Source organism: Ochlerotatus camptorhynchus, unplaced genomic scaffold (genome assembly GCF_037179485.1).
Source record: "Ochlerotatus camptorhynchus isolate MF236.1 unplaced genomic scaffold, CSIRO-AGI_Acam_v1.1 ptg000176l, whole genome shotgun sequence".
Classification (NCBI taxonomy): domain Eukaryota; kingdom Metazoa; phylum Arthropoda; class Insecta; order Diptera; family Culicidae; genus Ochlerotatus; species Ochlerotatus camptorhynchus.
Window position 1 is genome coordinate 3,403,642 of NW_027040666.1, and position 23,007 is coordinate 3,426,648.

General features: G+C 39.4%; 1 protein-coding gene across 14 annotated transcripts in view; it reads right to left on the reverse strand.

Annotated features, from left to right (window-relative positions):
* The window catches only part of LOC135701740 (mucin-2), a 426,987-nt gene that overhangs the window by 296,415 nt on the left and 107,565 nt on the right, over positions 1-23,007 (reverse strand). The window contains exon 1 of one of the 14 annotated variants that reach the window (XM_065222642.1): positions 6,454-6,473. The exons of the other annotated variants lie outside the window; for them this stretch is intronic. The gene's annotated coding sequence lies outside the window, so the exon portion shown is untranslated. Of the gene's footprint in view, positions 1-6,453; positions 6,474-23,007 lie in introns of those variants that run through there. 14 annotated transcript variants of the gene reach the window in all.

Consider the following 23,007-nt stretch of genomic DNA (forward strand, 5'->3'; position numbering starts at 1 on the left):
GCTAAATTGAGGAAAAATTTACACCCTCCCCCATCCGTAACGTTGTAACGGGACATGGTAAGGGAAAGATAAGGTCCGGCAAAAAAAAGCAACCTTCACTTATGCGTCTGGGTTCAATCCCAGCCGAGGTCGGTGGGATTTTTCTGAGGCATAAAAATCTCTGGTCACGTCTTCCTTCGGAAGGGAAGTAAAGCCGTTGGTCCCGGCCCATATGTGTTGAATGGGTGCGATATCCTACGCAGGTGTGGAAGCTGCCTTCCTGCACATTCGATTGCCGTCAATGGATGGCAATCGATGTCCGTCGGTGATTGGCACTAGATTGCGGAACAGAGACCGACGTTAAATAAAGGAAAGAACTTCACTTATGCGCCAGGTAGATCGAACCCTACAGCGAAGATGCTAATATCTCTCAGGAAATTATTATTATTATTATTTAGCTTTATTAAGGAGGCTTTCAGCCTTGGGCTGGTTCGCCTCCACTCTCAGGAAATCCCGTACCCGGCTAAGAATCCTCAGGGCGAGTCCTTTTCTTCGATCATATAAACACAACCGGAAATTCAACGCAGGGAAAACTAAAGGAATGAGCAAAAAGCAACAGAATTTCAAAACTTCAGGATGGGTCGGTTTTCTTACTTGACTGTGTTCTGCTTTCGGAAATAGCGAAGAGATCCTGCGGTATCCATCGGTGGATGTTACGAAGGTAAGTGCACCCACCAGCCAAGTGAGCGAATGGTACGGTGTAACTGATCGAGTGCGTGTCTCGACTCGGCCTGCCTCCAATCGAATAAACGTATCGACGAGCGGCCCTCTGTTGACCTTTGGGAGAACTAGGTGGTAGGTGGCTTGGCTACCAATCGGCTCTCTGTTGGCACTTGGGTGAATTACGCGGTCGGTGCCTTGGCTACCCGCGTGGGGATTTTCTATGTTGCACACCTGTTCGTGATGTCACTGGTGCTCGTATGTCGACTACGCTGCGTTGCGTTTACCGAACAGGTAGGGGTGTACCGGTAATTTTGCGACGTGTGTCACTACGAAGAGTCCCTCAGCTTGTGCCCCTAGGGTGGTACCCTTCGTTTGAAGGGATCTTCAAATGGTTTCAACTAATGTAAATTCAAGCACATAAGTTTAACAAATCTACCACCAAAGTGATTTTTGTTACTTCATACGTGAAGTTTACGATTTTCAGAGATGATTGGAAATGCTTTCTAATATTAAAATGAAGCTTTAGTGTGATAGTTTATTAGCTAGAGAAAGTTCTGAAGAGGGTAGGTTGACAGTTCCACTACACCATTCGAAAAATTCGTGTAAATTTCTGCGAGTTATAGTGCACATATAATTAACGCTAGATTTGGCATAACTTTACGCGATATTTCGTGTAAATGTAAGCGTAATATCGCATAAATTAGCAATATTGTATGCAAGCTTGTAAACGATTCCGTTGTTTATGCCAACTGTAGCTCAAAATTAGACGTGGGGAGATTTTACGCGATAGTTAAAATTTAGAATTTTTTTCTGTGTAGATTTCGGCAGTGTGAAAATTTGAATAGAAGTTAAAGCTTCATGCTGATATTAGATAGCATTTCCAACAATCTCTGAAAATTTATCTTGTTTTAGCGTACACACTTAGAAATAACTACAGTGCTTTCTCGATTTTGTCAGCCCCTTCTCAAATTTTAGGGTGACAAAAACGGGAAACAACGGCGCCGGTGGTGTAGTGGCGTCGGTAGCATTGGTGCTCAGCACGGAAAACAAGATCGACGGAAAACAAATCAAAGAAAAAAAAAAAAAAACGGGAAACTGACAAAATCGGGAAAAAAATTCACATTATTTTTTTGATCAAAACTATTACAGAATAATGAAATCCTTATGGAGTACGGGGTGCTATGGGATAATATGACCAACAGCGTTTATTTACGTGTTTTACAAAACAAATTTAATGGAGTTTCACCCAAAATCACTAGAAGAGCTGCAAAACAGTCATATGGGAAATCATTTATATCAATTAGTCTTTTAATAGTACGAGAAAAAACGCTGTTGATCATACTTCTTCTCATATTCTCAGTGCTAGCTGGCGTTGCTGGATCGCTGCTCCTCTCTTCATTCCAAGTGCCTTCCTCTGGATACATTTCATCGACGACATTCTTCACGTAAAGGACAGGCATCTCCCTTCGCACTGTCTCGCACCTTGGACAGTCGAAGACCACATGCTCCGGCTTCTCTCTGACTGTAGCACTCGCTGTCCTCCACCGGGTGATGCCTTGCATGGCCATGAGCTGGAAAGTACTGCTCAGTTTCCTTTGGATCTGCTTCGTTTCCAGTGTTGCAAACCAGGCTGGACCTCCATATCTCAGTATCTAGTCAGAAGACACCTCTTGATATTGCTAGGAATAGAGCTGTTCAGCATGATTCTAGCTATTGTATTGTTGGACTTCCAAGCATTCTCACAGACATATTCGACGTGGCTGTTGAAGTCTAACCGGTTATTTTAAAACGCGCTTCGAGGCGTGCGTTGGACCAAGGATGAAGCCTTGTGGAACTCCCGTTGTGATCCTAATCGATCTCTGTCTCATCCATTCCGAAAAAAATCCAAAATTAAAGTTGATACGGCTGATTAGGTTGAAGCATATTTTTTAAACTCTTTATTTGTTCCATATTCAAAATATATTACATTTAATTTTAACCAAGGTGCTCCAGTTACTACAGTAACTTACCAGCCTTAATTATTATGATATATATCTAATTGTTTTTATATTTTTCCTGCCTTGGCAATTCAGTATTTTAAACAGGTTTTTTAAACCTGCATGTCAGTATAACAATTGAAATCTTAAAACTAAAAACCAAAACTAAATCTTATCTAAGTATAAAGGGAATAAATCGTTGCAATTGTAAAATTGCAACGATTTTTGCCTGAAATTATTAATTATTTTGTTGGAAATTTGTTCTAAAGTCTCAACATTCGAAATTCTATGTACTTCGCTAGTACTGTACCAGGGAGGCAACTTTAAAATCATCTTCAGAACTTTGTTCTGAATCATTTGAAGTGCTTTTTTCCTGGTACATAGTGCAACAACTAGACCATATTGGCACAGCGTAAAGCATGGGCGGTCTAAAAACTTTTTTAAATATTAGAAGTTTACATAGTTGAAGATGCTAATTTCAAATAACAGACTGTAGTGGTAATTTTTATACGATAGATGGAGTAGATGAAAGCATAGAGTTGATAGTTCCGTTAGAGTACGGCAGTGTGAAGATTGTATATAGATATTAGACAAGCGAGCTAGGACAACTTTTAAGGAAGGTACAAATCGGTTTTTTCATCTCTCTTTACCAAACTCCCCCTTTGGAGAGGGATGGTGAGGGGTGTCCCCCCCCCCCCGCCACCACTGGCAAAAAGAGATGAAACCCGACCCGCTCAAGTACCAACTGTGTGTTTGAAACAGTTCTACCGATTTTTTACCGCACTTCAGTTGTTATTTGAAGGAAGGCATCCAGTCGTAGGTTTGGAAATTGCAACTATTGTTTACCCCTACCACGATATGTGCTCCTGTCATCGTCGTTACCACTACAGTCTGTTATTTGAAATTAGCATCTTCAACTATGTAAATCGTTGACTTCACGTAGAAGTAATACTAAAAACATATAGTCAAAGTAATAGAAGTTTATTCGTCAGGCAAAGTTTGGATATCCTGTTTGTAAGAGGATACAAACATTTTATATATTTGTTCCTTTTGGCTTGATCCAAGATATTTCACTTGGTTTGACTATGTGACTACTACTAGGTTTCAAAAACGAAGCTCTGGCTTATGTGGAAATATTATAAGTTGAGTTTTGGAAGCGTTGGGAGAAATCTTCCATTTTTGTAAATAAGAAGAGAAAATATCTAAACTTTTCTGCAGTCTGCTGCAAATAACACGAAGACTTCTTCCTTTAGCGGAAATGCCTGTGTCATCAGCGAACAAAGATTTGTGGCAACCGTGAGGCAAATCAGGGAGGTCCGAAGTGAAAATGTTATACAATATAGGCCCAAGAATGCTACCCTGAGGAACTCCTGCTCTAACAGGTAGTAGATTAGATTTGGAATTTTGATAATTTACCTGCAGTAAATAATTTTGAGGGGCGATCCGAGCGTAGTGGTTAAAATCCTTACCTCTCACGCCAAAGTCACGAGTTCAAATCTCACCCCCGGACAGGTCACGAATGACCCAAGAGTGAACTCTCAATAAGTTAAATAGCTCGTCTTCATTATCTTTAAGAGATCGAGCATTCCAATTTAAAATATTTAATGCTTTAAAATCCATTACTGAATTTTAAAGTCATGACAATATTGTTTGCAAATTTTACTCCAGTTTGAATAGCATCAAACATGGAGTTAGGTTGAAGCAATTTACGATGTTATTTATCTCCGTTGAATTCGAGAATTAACGATGACGAAATCTCTTCAAAACTTTTATGTACAATTCAATAAAATATGTAATGCTCTTTTTTTTGTAAGAAGTAATGTTATTGCTGACAATAAAGCAATGATTTTTGTTACAATTGCGAAAAAAAGAAACAGGTTTTCCATGGTCAAATAGATATTTCCAGCAAACAGCAATTCAAAACTAATAATTCTTAACAGGAGTATATTATATTAATGTAAATGAATTAAAATGTAAAAGGTACATTGAATGAAAGGCCTGTGCGTTGAATTGATTGAAATTTGAATGAAAAAGCACTTAAAGTCGCCAACTGTTTATTTTACCCCGTATGGACATTTTATCCCCGCTTTCCCTAATACCCTGGACAGACTATGGCTTATATCATGTAATATAGGCTGTCTTGCAATGAGCACTCATACATAGGATTTCCAGTGAAAACGAGATGTATGAGTGCTCATTGCAAGACAGCCTATATAACATGATATAAGACATAGTCTGTCCAGGGTATAACATTCACATTACAGCGAAGTGTAAAGGCCCACGCACATTAGATCCGGATCGGACGCGTTGCGGCAAAGTGACAGCTAAATCTATTGTCTAATTGTCAAATTTACGTCAACGCAACGCAAACGGATTTAATGTGGGTGGCCCTTAAGAATAACAATTATTCATAGCGTAGACTTTAAGAATCAATGTTTAAGAACCCAACAATTTAGTGAAATCTGCACGTTAGCATTGGTGCTCAGCGCAGAAATCAAGATCGACGGAAAACAAATCAAGAAAAAAACGAGACAAGAAAGTCGACGAAGAGAACGTTTTATTGAATCAATTTTCTAATTTCTTTCTACTGCTTATTATGTCAAAATGGCCGTTTTACATGTGTCGGGCCCAGGGAAACGAAATTTGCATGAAAACGGGATCTTGTTTGCGCCGATTCTACTCTCAGCTTCAGCTTTACACGTTGTGAATAGTCTAGCAATATCAAAGGAGATTGTAAAGACAATAGGGTAGAGCGCTACTTCGCCGTAATCGCCCATTTCCGTTCTATCGATCAGAAAAGATCAATAATATCGATGATTTCACCGTGCACAAATGAATAATAGGTTTGTTTCGATGCGTTAGTTCATTAGCTACAACATAAATCCTGTTAGAGCGCATTGTATGAATATTTACGCTTATTGTTCTCAAAACAAAAGAAGCGCTCCTAGCGAATCCCCTTTTTCTACGTTTATCCGTAGGACGAAGAAAATCTAATGGCGTTTCAATGCGTTTGGACGGAATTGAAACTCATAAGACGGATTTAGAATCAAGAAGCAGTATTTGATTTTAAACAATATCTCAACAATGTGTGACTCTTTATCAAATCCAACGGTACGTATGGAAAGGTGAATAAATTTAGAAGTCATCTCTGAAAGAAATATTCCCTTTTTCGTTCAAACCCGTTCAAAAAAGATAGGTAAAACGTGGGTTATGCTTAGTAGGACGGAAATAAGATCAAAAACCCTATCAGTCATATAATTTTCTCTAATATCACGCGTGATATTGAGACCGAGTGAGAGCGGGAAAACATCAATTTGTTAATGATTATGCCATCACTGATGGTTACTTCCCCGGGACTTCCGGAACATGTCAATATCTTTTTTTGTATATATTTATATTTTACTCTAGATTTTTAACGAGTCCACGTGGACATTAACTAAACTCCCCTCCCACTCCCCGCGGCCAAGCGTAGGCTTTACCGTAGCGCTCCCCCCATTGTATGCATATGGACGGTCTTCAGTTCTCAGACAAACAGGTTTGGTTGGATGGTGGCAAAAATAGATGATCACCGATCAGCTCATGTACCGAAGATGTGTTTGAAACATTTCTATCGATTGTACCGCACTTCAAGTTGTTATCTGAAGGGATACATCTAGCCGCAGGTTTGGAAATTTCAGCTATTGTTACCTCTATCACTTGTATGTGCGATACTCGATTTGACGATATCGAGGTGACACGGGTAGGGGAGTAGTGGCGGGGGCTAGAGGCTAGTTACCAAATTAGCATTGCACCAAATTATAAATCCAATGCATCGGTGAGTTTTTTAAAGGTATCCTAACACTGATTGGGAGTCCAAGCGATTTACCTGAAAAGAGATAAGATGGAAAGCATATATCAGATTTTGCAGAACTTCGCCTTCTCAGCAAATATTTGGGAACAGCAAAAATATAAACACACCTTAAGATTTCGCAACTTGCACTTAAAATAAAACTAATTGTCAATAAACTCGCATGCTCAGGAGCAATACATTGTTCAAAATGAGCAATAGACTAGTGTAAAGAAGTAATTTCCAATTCAAAAGTTGCAATAGAATTGTTTTTGAAGGTAAAACTGTGAAAAAAGAAAGCAACAATCAATTTAATAGTGCCAACAGAAAATTCAAAAGTAGCAATAGAAATCATTTAATCAAAATCACGATTGTTATAAATATAAGCTTTTGTAAACAATGCATCTGATCGTCGATTTGGCGTAACTGGTAGCTCGCCCACGCATACTAATACTACCATCAGATAAGGGAAAATGTCCCCCAATCGGAAGGGGAAATTTTTTTTTACTGCTGAACTACTCTCAATAAGCAAAAAGAGCAAAAACAGGACGAAGAAAAGTAACATCAGCAAAGGTAATGAACTGCACAAAATGCAAGGGACAAGGGTACACTACAGCATTCTATGGCAACGTGGCTTTGTGATCAATGTGGGGAGAAACATATGGAGGGTTCTGTCGTGATACCCAAAAATGTTCTTATTGTTTGGAAATTCCGCATGCTCTCGCTGAAAAACTCCAGTTGTCTTCGAATGCTCATGCACAGCGTTTCTTTACAGAAATCCTAAGATTAGCCACTTCATTTCCCGAGTTTCCCCGTGTAGTAACCGCTTCAATCGTCTTTCAGATGATGACTAGGACTCTGACACTAATGTTGGCGAGAAAAGTCATTTTGTTTTCAAATCCCCACCTGGGAAGCGATCCGCAACTACCAAGTCATCTTGAAGAAGAGTCGGACTTTGTCCCGAAGATGGGCAGCATCACGCCCAAAACCGGTAGAGAGAAAGGTAAATTTTAATTTATTTTAACATCCAAGGCTCCCAATGATCCAGCTTTACTGCCAGAACAGCAGGCCATGCCCAAGTAACAAGTTCTGAAGACCATGATTTAAATTTTTTGAAAACTATAAAACCTTTATGTTACATTATCGTTCACGTTTTTTGGAATGGTGTCTGACTCCATGAGGAATATTATTGTTTTATGATTCCAATATAGAAAACTCTCTTGAAGTATCTAGTTTCTAAATTGCCATTGATTTCGTCGATCATAAACTTAAACATTCAAAATTACTAACGTTTGAGAGCCTGGTAGTTTGTTGTCTGTTCGTGTATAAATTTAAGTGTCTGAGTCCCTTCTCAAGCCCCCTTTTTGTGTTTCGTCATGCTCTCGAGAGGGGTCAAGAGCACTTTCTCGTCCCTGCAGTGCATTTCCCATGGTCAATCGTCGAAAAACAGCCATTCAACGGTGGTGAAGATAAATATATCAATCGGATCCTTGTGTACCTTTTTCTTGATCCCTTCCTTATCTGTTAATAGATTGTACACACTACTAAAAAGTCATGTAAATTTCAGTTCCCTGTGACCGACACATGTAAGCGGTCCTTTTGACATAAAAATCAGTTGAAAGAAACGTGAAAATCAATTCAATCAAACGTTCTCTTGGTCGACTAGCTGATGTTTTGGTTTGAGAACACTTAATTTTACATTCTATGATTTACGTCCAATATGGATTACGTCTCGTGTTAAAGTAGTTATTTCTAAGTGTGTAGCCTGTAACCTCGAGTATGCCGCGAGTACTCGGACCCCTATTGTACTAACTTTTGTGTTAAGAAACATTGTAAAAAGCTAAATAAATATCGGCTCCACAAAGCTTCGGCATTTGAGCCATGATAAATAAAAAATCCAAATGTATGCATGAAATCAGCACGCGCATTTTACCACTCAGTGTTTTGAAAACAGGTTTTTGTAGGCTTTTTCAATTTCACCAATTTTCCACAAGAGTTTATAAATTTTCGTTGAGCATATGAATTGTTATATCTACACAGAAAAAAAAAAAATATTTTTGAAAACTCAACAAAGTGGATGCACTTCAATCGTGTCAAAAATTTGGTGTAATATTACGTGCCAAAGAGGACAAAATTATCATTAATACAGTGCATGAACTGACATTACGCTGCTTTTACTGCATTTGTTTATTTTTGTGGCCATAAAAATTACATTTTACATTACAGATTTTCGACATGTTTGAAGTACATCCTCTTGGATGTAAAATTAAAATATATATTTTGCTGTGTAGTCAATAGCATAATCTAACAAATAGATGGTATTGCACTTAAATATTGATTCACTTTGTGGATTAAACGGGAACCTTCCTTAGCATGGGCATTTCAACCTCATCTCCCCTAATACGCGTTAATATGTGTGCCTCTAATGCTAAAGATGACACAGTAAAAAATAAATTTTAATATTACATCCAAGTGGATGCACTTCAATCATGTCGAAAATCTGTAATGTAAAATGTAATTTTTATGGCCACAAAAATAAACAAATGCAGTAAAAACAGCTTAATGTCAGTTCATGCACTGTATTAATGATAATTTTGTCCTTTTTGGCAAGTAATATTACATCATATTTTTGACACGATTGAAGTGCATCTACTTTGATGTGATATAATTTTTTTTGCTGTGGATGAATGAATTAAATTATGACAGTTTTCACTTCCACCGTCGATTCGTAAAACGTGTATAGTATTTATAAATTGGTATTACAAATAGATAATTTTGCCACGTAAGGCCAGAACTTTTTCTGAAAGTAAAATTTTTCATCCAGGATTAAAGCCATGCGTAAAACGCTGCCAGCTGGCATCCATGTTTTTGGATATCGAAAGCTGACTGACGACTGACAGCATCAATCTCCACCGATCACCCAGAATAGACTAGAATGGGAATTGATTCCCCAGCAAACTCGGCACGGCTGGAGTAAATTATGATAATCACACTCCACATGGGGCCTCACTTCAACTTCACGCGTCCCTCGTAATCCATAATACATGTCGGCATGATTCAGGTCCTCCATCGTTTGCTGCTGGGATACTACTAGAAGTACGCATTTTAGTAAAAGTATGTAGCCAGCGTGATTGTAGCAGCCGCGAATTCATTCGCTCGTCCGTTCGCCATGGTAGAGCATTCGATCACGTGGAGCACCTCATTCATAAACATTTTTGCTCCAATTCAGCGAGGAAATCGTTTTCGTGTATGGGCTTCAATCACAATGAAGGGCGTGCATGTTTTTCACGAATGCTATTTCCCAAACCGTGGAACCCGTACATCACAATAATGTGCCACCGTCATCCGTTCGTTGGATCAAGCTGGCTGTTACATCGTACGTTCCAAAATTCAATCCAGAAAGCGTTTATTAAGGAAGAACACTTTTGTATAGAAAGCTACATCTACCTATCGATTTTGTACTTCTTTCGCGTTATTCAGCTGTCAAGCCATGTGACGCATGGTTTGCTTTCGCTTTCATTGAAATGTGATAGAGATTGATGAAATGAGAAGTGTTTGTCCTGTGTATTTAGAAGGACTGTTGGGATGTTTGAAATAATCTCAAGGTGCCATTTTTTCCTACGATGGTTACTCTGGATCCAACTTTCGGTTTGCAAAATTTATTTAAATTCCATGGAAAATTTAGAAAACTAAAGTGTCATTGTGCTGAACACCAGACTGAGTATGAAAACGAAAAAAAAAGAATGCTATCGAGTATCGTGAGACTGGCTAGATTGATGACGATCATGATTCTTTTCTCCAGCTTGATCTATGCTCGTGAAGGGAGCATCGACAATTGCGTTTATAAGACCAAAACCATACGCTGGGTTTTTTTTTCTGAGCTGACTAGCATTTGATTATGAGCCAACATTCCAAAATAAGAGAGAAGAGGGAAATTCAATAGTGTGGTAAAACCAGTATTGTCATATTTTTAACGCTGTAACGACTACACGAATTCATGTTTGCCTAGGATCACAAAAAAAATCTGAATTTAAACTATCGCGTAAAATCTTCCTTCGTTTAATTTTGAGCTATACGTGGCGCCAACAACGAAATCGTTTACAAGCTTGAATACAATTGCTAATTTATGTATTAGTATAATAGCGAATTCGTTTATTATTCAGTTCCAACCTAGATCGGGTATCGAGATTGGGTCTGCTTGTTTTCTGACAAACGTCAGTTTGATCGTTTGTTTTTAAAACCCAGCTCAGGTTGAGGTTCGCACTGACAAAAAGTTCGGTTTCGCACTGGGTTGGAACTGGTTCCAACCCCTATAATAAACGAATTCGCTATAAGTAAATTTGTACACGGCAAGTGAATCTGACTCATATTTGAGTCCCGTTCACTCAAGTTCGCAAAACCGTAGGTCACTCATCGACTGAGTAAATTTTCATTCAAATATGAGTAAATTTAACTCATATTTGAGTGATATTTACTCATATATGAATGACGTCTTCTCATATTTGTGTAAAAGTTTACTATTTCTATGAATGATCTACGTTTTTGCGTATTTGACTGAACGGGACTCAAATATGAGTCAGATTTATTGCCGCGTATTTCTTATCACGCAAACCAACAACTTGCAAGAAATATTGCTTAGAAAGATGGATGGTTGCATAAAATATTTATAATAGTTCATTAAATCTCTCACAAATCATAAACAACTTTTTTTTTATTACAGTAACTTTAACACTTTTGGGTCATTCGTAACATGTCCGGGGGTGACATTTGAACTCGAGACATTGGCGTGAGTGGTATGGATGCTAACCACAACGCCGGGGTCGCCCCCCATAAATTGCATGATCTATAATGTAATCTTATGTGCATCATATTGAATAAAAATTTACACTACTTTTTCGAACGGTGTGGATAAAATAGTCTAGTCAGGTGCAGAGATGAATCAGCCAATGGCTGAAAGTCTTTTAAATAAAGAAAAGAAAAAGGAGTAGAAGAAGAAGAAGAAGAATAAAAAGTAGCCCCGTCAGTTATGGCGGTATACACAAACCGAAGGTGATGAGTTCGATTAACAGCCCGATCTAAAATGTGTGTGGATGTGCTTGAAAAATAATAAGTAAAGAGTAAGGCAACATTAAACTACAGTAGAGATTTGTGACTTACATATTCGGGTGTACCCATTGTGTTGAACTCTCAATATGACTAACATCGAACTATAGTTTGAAATTTCTTCGTGATTTGATTTGTCAAATAATGAGTTTTTAGGAACATTTGGCCAAACTCGATATTACTGCCATTAGCTTTTTAACGAATTCTCATGTGATTTGAGGTGTCGCTTGCTATGTTAAGTTTAAAGTTTGTACCTTTTATATTCCTCGCGGGCATCCGGAACGTGCGATTAAAAAAAAACATTGACTTGGTCCCTTTTGTGTATTTTTTTTTATTTAATTTATTTGATAAGGCTCAACCGAATTAACTTTACAGAGCCGAGGATTCTTGTTCACTATACATCTTAAACTATAGTCAAAAGGTACAACACAATAAACAGCCTCCTCCACCAGAACGGGAGCCGCTTCCAGTGGTTTCATTGTATGGCAGATTCGCCAACGGGGGTCAGAGCGCTTCCATTGCAGCAATGGACGCAAAACGGGGTCAGCACTCACACATTCATCACGAAACGGTTGGTTTCCAAAGTTGACGTCGCATCGACCGAAAGAACTGCCGATGAAGAACAATGAGAAGGAGCACACAATGGTTGCTGCCGAGTAAAAAGACAATCGCGTGACACACATTTAAAGTGGTCTGCTTCTGTCAACAGCCGAGTGAACACTGACTTTTGTGTATGATGGTAGTTATTTTCAACATTACTATTCTTATAACTTATAATTTACTTTATATTTGTACAATAAATTCTACCAGCTATTTTATGAAAATAAAAGTGAACGAGGCTCTAGAACAAGAAATATTAAAATATTGTTCCTCGGCAAAGTCTGAGTGGTAGGAAACGTTATTTTAAAGTGCTTGATAGATATGATCCATTATTTACAGCCTTGGCGAATGGCTACAAGCTCGATTTTTAAAATGTGCACAAAGAACGTTCCTTCTTACTTGGCTGGCCGGTCCAACGTCGACTCACTGAAGTAGCTCTGTATTGTTTTTGAAGAGATCGTTATTCTGTGATATTTTGTATTGATCCAGTTAGATATATAAGTAAAAATATTTAATGTAGATTAAGTTTGAATTTGACCTTCGAGACGCTGCCTGACGGAGGTAATAAATAGTGAAAGTGAGATGTATTCTTTTACTTCATTTGAATAAATTGCCGATCTCCAAAATGCTGTCCAGAAATCTGAGCAAAAAATCAAACGCAACATAGAGCCACATCCTGGACATTACACGTTTACTGGAAAGATCTTTTCAAAAAATGTAAAAATACACATTATACAAATTCTCATGTTAGGAACTAAATTTAAGATAATTAACATAAAGAATATTAATTTGGATTGTTTTATATTTTTAACATGTAAATATAGACATGATATAAAAAATCTATATCCTTATTTTGTTAATTATTATTTATTTATTTTTATAGAGGTGATTGAGGCTATTTCATCACCAATAGTTAGTTATCAATGATTTGGATGCAAACATTTGTTTATAAATTATTTTCTATGCAATCCTTTTTTCCATCAAATCCATCAGATAACAATAGCTCCTGAATTAATATGTCTACCATGATAACTTTCTACACTTAGATTTAATCTTTAATGTAGGCTTCACTCTAATGTTAAAAATAGGAACTCCACTTATTTCCGACCAATCACCTGTTTCATCAACCTGAAATCGATCGCATCCATTGACTACGGATGTATTCATGGTACCAAACGAAACGCAACAATCTTTTGCCATAACAACACTTTGAATGATCCAACTCAGCACGGCCATCATCGGATTGTGAATGCAGCATGTTGCGTTTATCGAAACAAAATCACTGGGAACAAAACGCCACGTGCTTCAGATTGATTGATGAGAAGTGATTCGTTCGGATGGCTTCCCCTTCGTTTTTCCACCTAAGAAGCAGCCATGAATGGATGGGAGATATGGAAGGAATCCGAGTGTTTTTGTTTTGTTTTCCATGGTGCACACTACGGTTCGGTTCAAACGGGCTATAGGAGAAGACGCGTGTGCACCCCATAGGAGCGCGATAATTGATCACCTGCCGGGAAAAAGAGCGAAAAATTCGCGTCCTCCCTCGGAGGTGGTCGTGATGGTAGAGCGTGTTATTGCGATGGAAGAAAAAATCGCCGCGTTTCCGATCAACAAGTATAACCAAATCTGACGGACTGGAAAGATGGCAATTTGGAAACGAAAGTGAAAATTAGCTCCAAGTTTGTAGGAACGGATTCAAGCGTGATTGATGGATCTAGGTGATATTTATTCTTCGCTGAGCATATCGGATGAGTTACGGGAGGCACAGTTGTGCTAAAAATAACTCCCTTGGTACCTTCATGAGGGATAATTATTTTTAGGGTAAACGTTGCAGTTATGGCTAAAAGTTCCTTCTATGGTACTTTAAAATAATGTCACATTAGATTATCATATGCCAAAATACGAACACATTGAGATTTCTCACTGATACAATGTACTGCCCTTTTCAGCATACACAGCAAAACATTCTGAATTTGATTTGTGATGTAAACATTCGTTCATGTAAACTTGTATCTCATTTCAATGGAGCAACTTGTAAGCAATGTTGTTTATAAATATGGACTTTTATATACAATATTTTCTACTTTTCATGAAATGTATCATAACTTTACACGATTTATAATGTAAAAATGTATGATATGTGACGCTCCATTTTTTTTTTTATATAATTACTTTATTTGTACAGGCTCAATCGAATAAACTTTACAGAGCCGAGTTATCCTTTGCGTTATACATTATTACTGTCTTAAATTTAAAGTTAAAGGAACTGGACCGAGTACTCGCGGTTGTCTCGAGGTTAGTGGAGATTTACAATTTTTTGGATGGGAAAAGGGAAGAAGGAGGTTTGAAATGTGGTTTACGATACAACTATTTAATTAATCCTAAAGCATGAAATTATTTCTATTCATCTTGAAAACAAACATTGAAAAAAAAACCCACACGTACAAAATACAAACTAAGCACAAGGTTAATCAAACTTACAATCTAAGGTTAATATCCTTAAAGTAAACATATATGAGTTTCATAAACTCCAGATCGCGTCTAGCCAAAATATCCCGAACTGGAACATTAGGTTGTCTACCTCGAGCCCGAAGGGAATCATAAAAATGTGATCTGACTCCACGATACTCCGCACAAGACCAAAGGATGTGATCAGCGTCCTGGTAACCTTGTCCACATTCACAGAGATTGCTGTCTCCCAACCCCACACGGAACAAGTGAGCGTTTAGACAATAGTGATTGGACATGAGACGAGACATCACGCGTATGAAGTCTCGACTCAAGTCCAACCCTTTGAACCATGCAAACTTCGACACCTTAGGGATAATTGAATGTAGCCATCGTCCCAAGCTCCCTTCACTCCATTGATTTTGCCAGCTAACGAGCGACTGCTGACGATAAATAGAGAAAAATTCACTATAGGCGATCTGTCGATCATAAATGTCGCCTTCCATAGCGCCCACCTTCGCAAGTGAATCCGCCTTCTCATTGCCCAAAATTGAGCAATGCGAAGGGACCCACGCGAAGGTGATGATGAAAGAGCGCACGGATAAAGTACTAAGCAGTTCTCGTATTTTCAAGAGAAAATACGAGAAGTGCTTTACCGGCCTAATGGAACGGATAGCCTCGACAGAACTGAGACTATCCGTAAAAATAAAGTAGTGGTCTGGAAGAAGTGAAGCAATAGTTTCCAAAGTGTAGTGAATTGCTGCCAGTTCAGCCACATACACAGAACAAGGAGCTTCAAGTTTTCGAGAGGCGCTATGAAATTCATTAAAACCAGAACACCAAAACCAGCGGACTCCTCTATTAGAGATCCATCTGTGAAAAACGTTCTTGCAGAATCAATATGGCCAAACTTTGCAGCGTATAATGACGGAGCAATCATAGGACGATGATGCTCTGGAATTCCGCGGATTTCCTGTGTCATAGATAAATCAAAATTCACTGAATTGCCGAAATCGGAGAAGATTACACGATTGGGAATATTTCTTGAAGGGCTGACATCCTGTGTTAAATATAGGTAGTACAAAGTCATAAAACATGTTTGAGGATTTAGCTCCAGAAGCTTCTCAAAATTTTCGATCACCAGTGGGTTCATTACTTCGCAACGGGTGAGGAGCCTAAGAGATAACTCTGAAAAACGGACGGATAGTGGCAACATGCCCGCCAGCACTTCGAGACTCATAGTATGAGTCGAGTGCATGCATCCTAACGCGATACGAAGACAACGATACTGGATCCGTTCCAGCTTGATGATGTGCGTTTTAGCTGCCGACTGGAAGCAAAAACTACAACGTCACAACGTCAGAAGATCTTGTGGATGGGCTCCCCACCACGTTCCGGTAATTGATCGAAGGAAATTGATCCTTAGTTGGCATTTTCGTCTCAGATACTCAATGTGGGATCTCCAGGTGCATTTGGAATCGAACCAGACCCCGAGATATTTAAAAGACATGGAATGAGTGATCGGTTTACCCAAAAGTTGAAGCTTCGGTTGTGCTGGGCTATGCTTCCTAGAAAAAACGACCAACTCAGTTTTCTCCGTGGAGAATTCGATACCTAGCTGAATAGCCCAAGTAGACAAATTGTCCAAGGTATCCTGTAAGGGTCCTTGCAGGTCAACCTCTTTTGGCCCTGTGATAGACACTACGCCGTCATCTGCAAGTTGTCTCAACGTGCAATTGTCACTAAGACAGACATCAATTTCTCTAACGTAGAAATTGTACAAAAGGGGGCTTAAACATGAGCCTTGGGGGAGACCCATGTAGCTAAATCGAAAAGCTGTAGAGTTTCCATGAGAAAAGCTCATATGTTTTTCTGACAGCAAATTGTACAAAAAATTATTCATTAATGGAGACAATCCACAAGCGTGGAGTTTCTCTGAAAGAACTTCAACGGATACTGAATCAAAAGCCCCCTTGATATCCAAGAACACAGAAGCCATTTGCTCTTTCTTAGCAAAAGCCAACTGAATTTCCGAGGAAAGCAACGCGAGACAGTCGTTCGTTCCCTTACCCCTACGGAAACCAAATTGAGTATCTGAAAGAAGGTGGTTCATCTCAACCCATTTGTCGAGGCGAAAAAGGATCATTTTCTCCATCAATTTCCGAATACACGACAGCATCGCGATGGGCCGATACGAATTGTGATCCGACGCGGGTTTATCAGGCTTTTTAATGGCTATCACCCTTACTCGTCTCCAATCGTCGGGAACAATATTGAGCTCCAAGAACTGATTGTACAAGTTCAACATGCGCCTCTTAGCGACGTCTAGGAGGTTTTTCAGCAAGTTGAACTTGATTCTATCAGATCCCGGGGCAGAATTGCCACACGAAAGGAGAGCGAGTGAAAGTTCCACCATTGAAAAAGGCTGACTGATTTCGTCTACCGAATTCGCGGTTTCGCGAGGAATCAACTGCGACGGCACAGAATCCGGACACACTTTTCGCGCGAATTTAAGAATCCATTGATCCGAGCATTCCTCGCTTTCGTTGTTAGTAGACCGGTTACGCATTCTTCGCGCCGTACTCCAATGCGTATTCATAGACGTTTCGCGCGACAATCCGTCTACAAACTGCCGCCAGTAACCCCGTTTTTTGGCCTTGATGAGGCTCTTGAGTTCGCGTTCAAGAGATGTGTATGCGTTGAAATGCTCGCGTGTTCCGCGTTTCCGAAAAAGTTTAAACGCGTCGGACTTTTTACGGTAAACCTCCGTGCATTGTTGATCCCACCAGAGCGATGGTGTTTTCTTACGAATAGACGATCGCGGCACCGGTCGTGTTTGAGCTTGAAGTGCGCTGTCGACGATGAGATTAGAGAGGAAATTATATTCCTCCAACGGCGGAAGCTCTTCCACTGACGATGCTGTATCGTCTATCGCGGATTGGAACTTAGTCCAATCGATGTTACGGGTTAGATCATACGCGACGTTAACGGATTCTGACGAGTTGAACCCACTGGCAATCGAAATTTTGATCGGCAGATGATCACTACCGTGCGGATCCTGGATTACATGCCAAGTGCAATCCAACGATAGTGAATTGGAGCAAAAGGTGAGGTCTAATCTGCTACCATTTGAGGATGGACCAGCCAAACGTGTTACTTCTCCATTGTTAAGGATTGTCATGTTGAAGTTGTCGCAGAGATCATAAATCAAAGTAGAACGGTTATCATCGTACAGTTCCCCCCAGCCTGTACCGTGGGAGTTAAAATCTCCCATGATCAACCATGGAGCGGGAAGTACCGCACATATGTCGAAAAGTTGTTTGCGATTAACAGAGACTCTAGGAGCAATATATACAGAAGCAATACAAAGGCTCTTACCTTTAATGGTAGCCTGACATGCGACAACTTCAATACCGGGGAATTCGGGAAGATTCACTCTATAGAAGGAATGGCACTTTTTGATCCCCAAAAGTACCCCTCCTCCACGTGAATCCTCACGATCCAATCGAATAATGTTAAAATCGTAAAAAGGGAGATCAATTTCTGAAGAGAGCCATGTTTCACAGAGGGCAAATGCATCGCAATTATTGTTATGGACTAAATACTTGAACGAATCTAGTTTCGGAATAAGACTTCGACAATTCCACTGTAGAACAGTGATCAAATCCCCGACCTCGTTTGGAAAATTATCCATCAAAGGAGATGATAGCTGCAAGAAGGGGCCATTTTGAAGTCAATTGCTTCAAGAAGGATTTCACAGTCGGAAGCAATGTGAGGACAATGCTTTTCAGAGGTATGTTGAGGTATTTGAGAATACCGTCCACAATGTCATCAAATGAGAACAACCCAGATGAAGAAGGGGTTTCTGTTCTTAAAATTGGGGCATCAGGGGTTTTGGATGTCCCCGGAAGAGGTGGAAAATCCTGGGTATAGTCAGTTCTGCGGAATCCAGGAGGAGTAGAAGTCTCCTTTTTTCCACCACTCCTTGATTTGGGCAAGCTGATTTGGGGTTCTTGATCTGTAACTTTCCGCGAACGGATGCGTTTTCGTTTCCGGGCAGAACCTTCCGGAAAACTGAAAGAAATTCCCTCCTCAGCCAAGTCAGAGCCAGACTCGTCATCTGACAAAAGAGCGAAGGGATTTGTTTCGTTGGTCGATGGCTTGGCTGTCTTAAGCATTTCTGCAAAAGACCGCCTGGAACGTTCCTTAAGGGAGCGTTTCATTTTGTCCCCGAGCTGTTTGTACGCCGGGCACGACGAGAGAGCATGAGGAGGAGTTCCATTGCAGTACACGCATTTTGGTGCAGTAGCTGCGCAGGCGCCATCCTCATGCTTCTCCCCGCATGTGGAGCAGCGTGCCTTGTTGCCGCAGTGGGAGGCCGTATGTCCCAACCGCTTACAATTCTGGCAGTTCATGACCCGAGGTACAAACAACCGCACAGGAAGACGAAGTTTTCTCAGCTCGATGTATTGAGGAAGGGCAGATCCAGAAAAGGTCACCCGAAACGAGTCTGTGGGGGTAAAACTCTTTTTACCCTCGCTGAGCGATACTGACTTCATTCTATGAACAGCCAGTATCTTTACCGGAGGAAGCAAGGGGTTCTTGAATCGGCCAACCGCTTGCTTCTCCAGTATCTCGGGGTTCAGGCTCGCCTCAGTGACCACGCCTTCGATCTCCACATCAGAGGCTGGAATGTAAACCCTATATTCCAGTGTGAAAAACTGGGAAACAGCAATTTCATTGGCCTGTTTCAGGTTAGCGACGGTCACACGAAGTTTGTTGTGCCTAACCTTCGTTATTTCGGTCACGGCAGAGAATCGCTTTGTCAGATCATCAGATATCTGAACAACATTCAAGGGTTTGTTTTTGGGCTGAAAATAGACAACCCATGGGCCAGTCGAGTCATTCGGGTAGGCCCGCAATCTGGTGCTTTTCTCATCCTGCCCATTGACAGACTGAGACGACGAACCAGGGATGACATCATCATTATTCTGAGATGAATGGTCATCCATGTCGTCTTCTGACAAAACATCCATTTTGTTCAACTAGTGGGAGCGCAAAACGCTCTCCCACTGAACGCACAGACACAATACACAGAAAACACTACAAACACAGAAATACAAAATGAAAATTTAACTAATGGGGGAGGAAAAGAAACAAAAAAAAACTTATCTGATAATTCTATACTACTACCACCGAGCGTTATATGTGTAGGCGTTTACACAGATGGCTGGAAGAGACGCGCTGCGTGGATGACCTTCGTTGTGGTGCACTTGATCGAGGCTCGGTACTCAGCGCACACAGGCGCACGATGATTGATGAACGATGTAGATGTAGAAACGGGTGCTCACACTCGATGATGATGATACGTGAGCGGGTATGCGTGAGCGCGTATGCGTGACCACGCAACGATGATGCCCAAATTGGTTTGCGAATTACCAATAGCACGGATTAATCGTTCCGAAAATGACACTTTCTACTACAAAAAAACTCACTTTTCGATCAATTTACCGGGAACTATGCCAGGAGTCACTTAGTGAGAAAAAACTGATAATTTATATCAAGCGAATACCGAGAAAACTTCCAAAACAACGGAGCGCGAAACAAGTCGACCGTACTTCTTGCTAGGACGCAGTGAGATGACGCTCCATTTATGTGCATCATATTGAACAGAAATTTACACTACTTTATCGAACTGGACATTCGTTAAAACAGCAAGCTGACAAAAACGCTGTTGAAGATTTTTTTCTTCAAGGGCTCTTATGGATGAGACTATTTTTGGTATTTTTCACGACATTTTCTGAACGAAGTAGGAAACTTTTCGTTCACATTGTAAAGTGATGGTACACTTGACAATTGATTCCAATGTATAACTCATTTCCATCAACAATGCTAATGGGACTGTTATGCCGCACAGGGGAGTGTAGGTAATGCGAAACTTGAGGATGTGATTTTAGAAAAGCTGGTATTTTTCAATGGAGACGAAATAGGACAACTTTCTGTTATTTATGAGTGATCATTGACTGTTGAGTAAAATGATCATTGACAACAAATCAAAGGTGATGATGCGTACAAACATTTTGGCTTCGTGTTTTGGATTTAATCAGTGCTAAAACATATTTGGACCCTAGAGGGAGACAACTGGAGTACACAGCTTAAAGAAAGTAGTGTAAATTTCCATTACTATGATGCACATAAATGGAGCGTCATATATCATACAAGTTTAGATGATAGATCGTGTAAATTTATGAGACATGTAATGTAATATCCCATATATTGTATGCAACTGTCCACTTTTGTTTGCAACATTTCTTGCAAGTTGCTAGTTTACGTGAAAAGGAAGTTGAAATGAATGTTTGCATGCATGGATGTTTACATCGCCAGTAAAATTCAGAATTTTTTGGTGTGTATAGATTTGGGTCCATTTTGTGCTACAGTAACTAATTGGTTGATTTTCATGTTTAAGATTGTTGTTTTGGTTTAAATGTGTACAAAATTCCTGTCAGAACAGTTTGTATTGATATAGCACGGATACTGTTCTACAGGTACTGCAGCAGCGAATGAAAAACCTACGAAGAAGAATAAAACGAAACCAGAAGTCTAGGTTTGGAACCGAACCGGAATAGTGCTTAACAACCATGCCTCTCATGCTTAAGTTTTTTTTTTTTTTAGAATCGGCTAGCTGGTTCCGGATATATATGACCAGGATTAGCCTATGCTTTTGAACGGTCGTGACGGTTCTATTGCTGATCTGGTCAAAAATATGGTCAGGATATGATTCCCAGTACCTCAGCGAGGTCATCTACATAGAAAAAGTGCTGCGAGAACTGTATCCCATAGTATATACTAGCACTACGTCCCTGCTATATGCTGCTGACAAGCTGTTCCGTTGCGAAGCAGAACCTTCATCGGAGTCCCAATGCTTAACTTGACAATTGATAGTAACTGAACAAACCGGACTAGTTTGTACGTTTGGAGCTTGCTTGCTAGCCACTTTTCTGGCTTTTTCCAAAATTAGCTCATAAATTCATGATACAAAAATATTATAACCATAGCAAATTATACTTTGATAACAGAATAAGCTATTAACTTGTTATAGCATTCATCTTAGGATATGGACGGAAATATGAATATTTGGTCTTATTCCATGATACACATTTTATCATCTTATGAGAAAGATTTTCCATAGATTGTTCAAGATTTTCATTGAGCCTGTAGAACCTCACGATCTGAACCCTTGAATAAATTGGAGAGCAATTTATTATGTATATTAATGACATGCGACGAGTTTAACGGTTTTGTGGTATTAATCTTTTTGCTGACGATACTGTGTTAGTCATTTCAGCTAAAGATTTAGAAGAAGCCGTTTCACGCTTGAATGAAGATTTGCGTTCTCTAATTAGATGGTTGAAGTATACACAATTGAAATTGAATATAAGTAAAATTAAATTCATGGTAATTTCACGGAATCGTGTAGATCATGATGTCTCTGTTGTAATTGATGATGAGACAATTGATCGCGTTCAGGAAATTAAATACCTTGGCGTGATTATTGGCGACAAACTCATGTTCAATTCTCATATTGACAATGTCATCAAGAAAATTGTCAAGAAGTATGGAATTCTATGTCGCTTGAAAAACGATTTAACTATTGGTATTAAAATACAGTTATACAAATCAATCATCTCCTCTCATCTAGACTTTTGCCCTTCCATTTTATTTTTGGCCAATGAAACACAAATATCGAGATTACAGCGTTTGCAGAATAAAGTAATGCGTTTGATTTTAAGATGTAATAGGTTCACTTCCTCAACTTTTATGCTGGACGCTTTGCAATGGCTGTCAGTGAAGCAAGGAATTGTGTTTTTGACTATGGTGTTCATTTTTAAAGTAGTTAACGGTTTGCTGCCTCGATATTTGTGTGATCGGATTGAAAGAGGAAGTGATTTTCATAGATATAACACTAGAAACGCGGATGAAGTAAAAACACCACATCTTTTGAATAATGCTTCACAAAATTCATTATTTTTCAAAGGTATAAATGTTTTCAATTCGATGTCTAGACACATCAAGCGTGCAAATACACTTGCAGAATTTAAGAGACGCTGCATTTCACATGTAAAAGCTGTTTATTGAGCAGTTAATTTTTTATGAATGGATAAATCATGTATCTTGACAAAGTAATCTCTAACGGATTATTGTGTATGGAGACTGTTATAAAGACATTTTAGTAATTTGTGTAGCATATACAAAAAACTGCATTGTTTACCTCGATGTTGATGATGGATTTTTAGTTTTTTGATTTTGTAGTAGTAATAGTAAAAATAGCTTTGAGTAGTCTACAATGGTTTG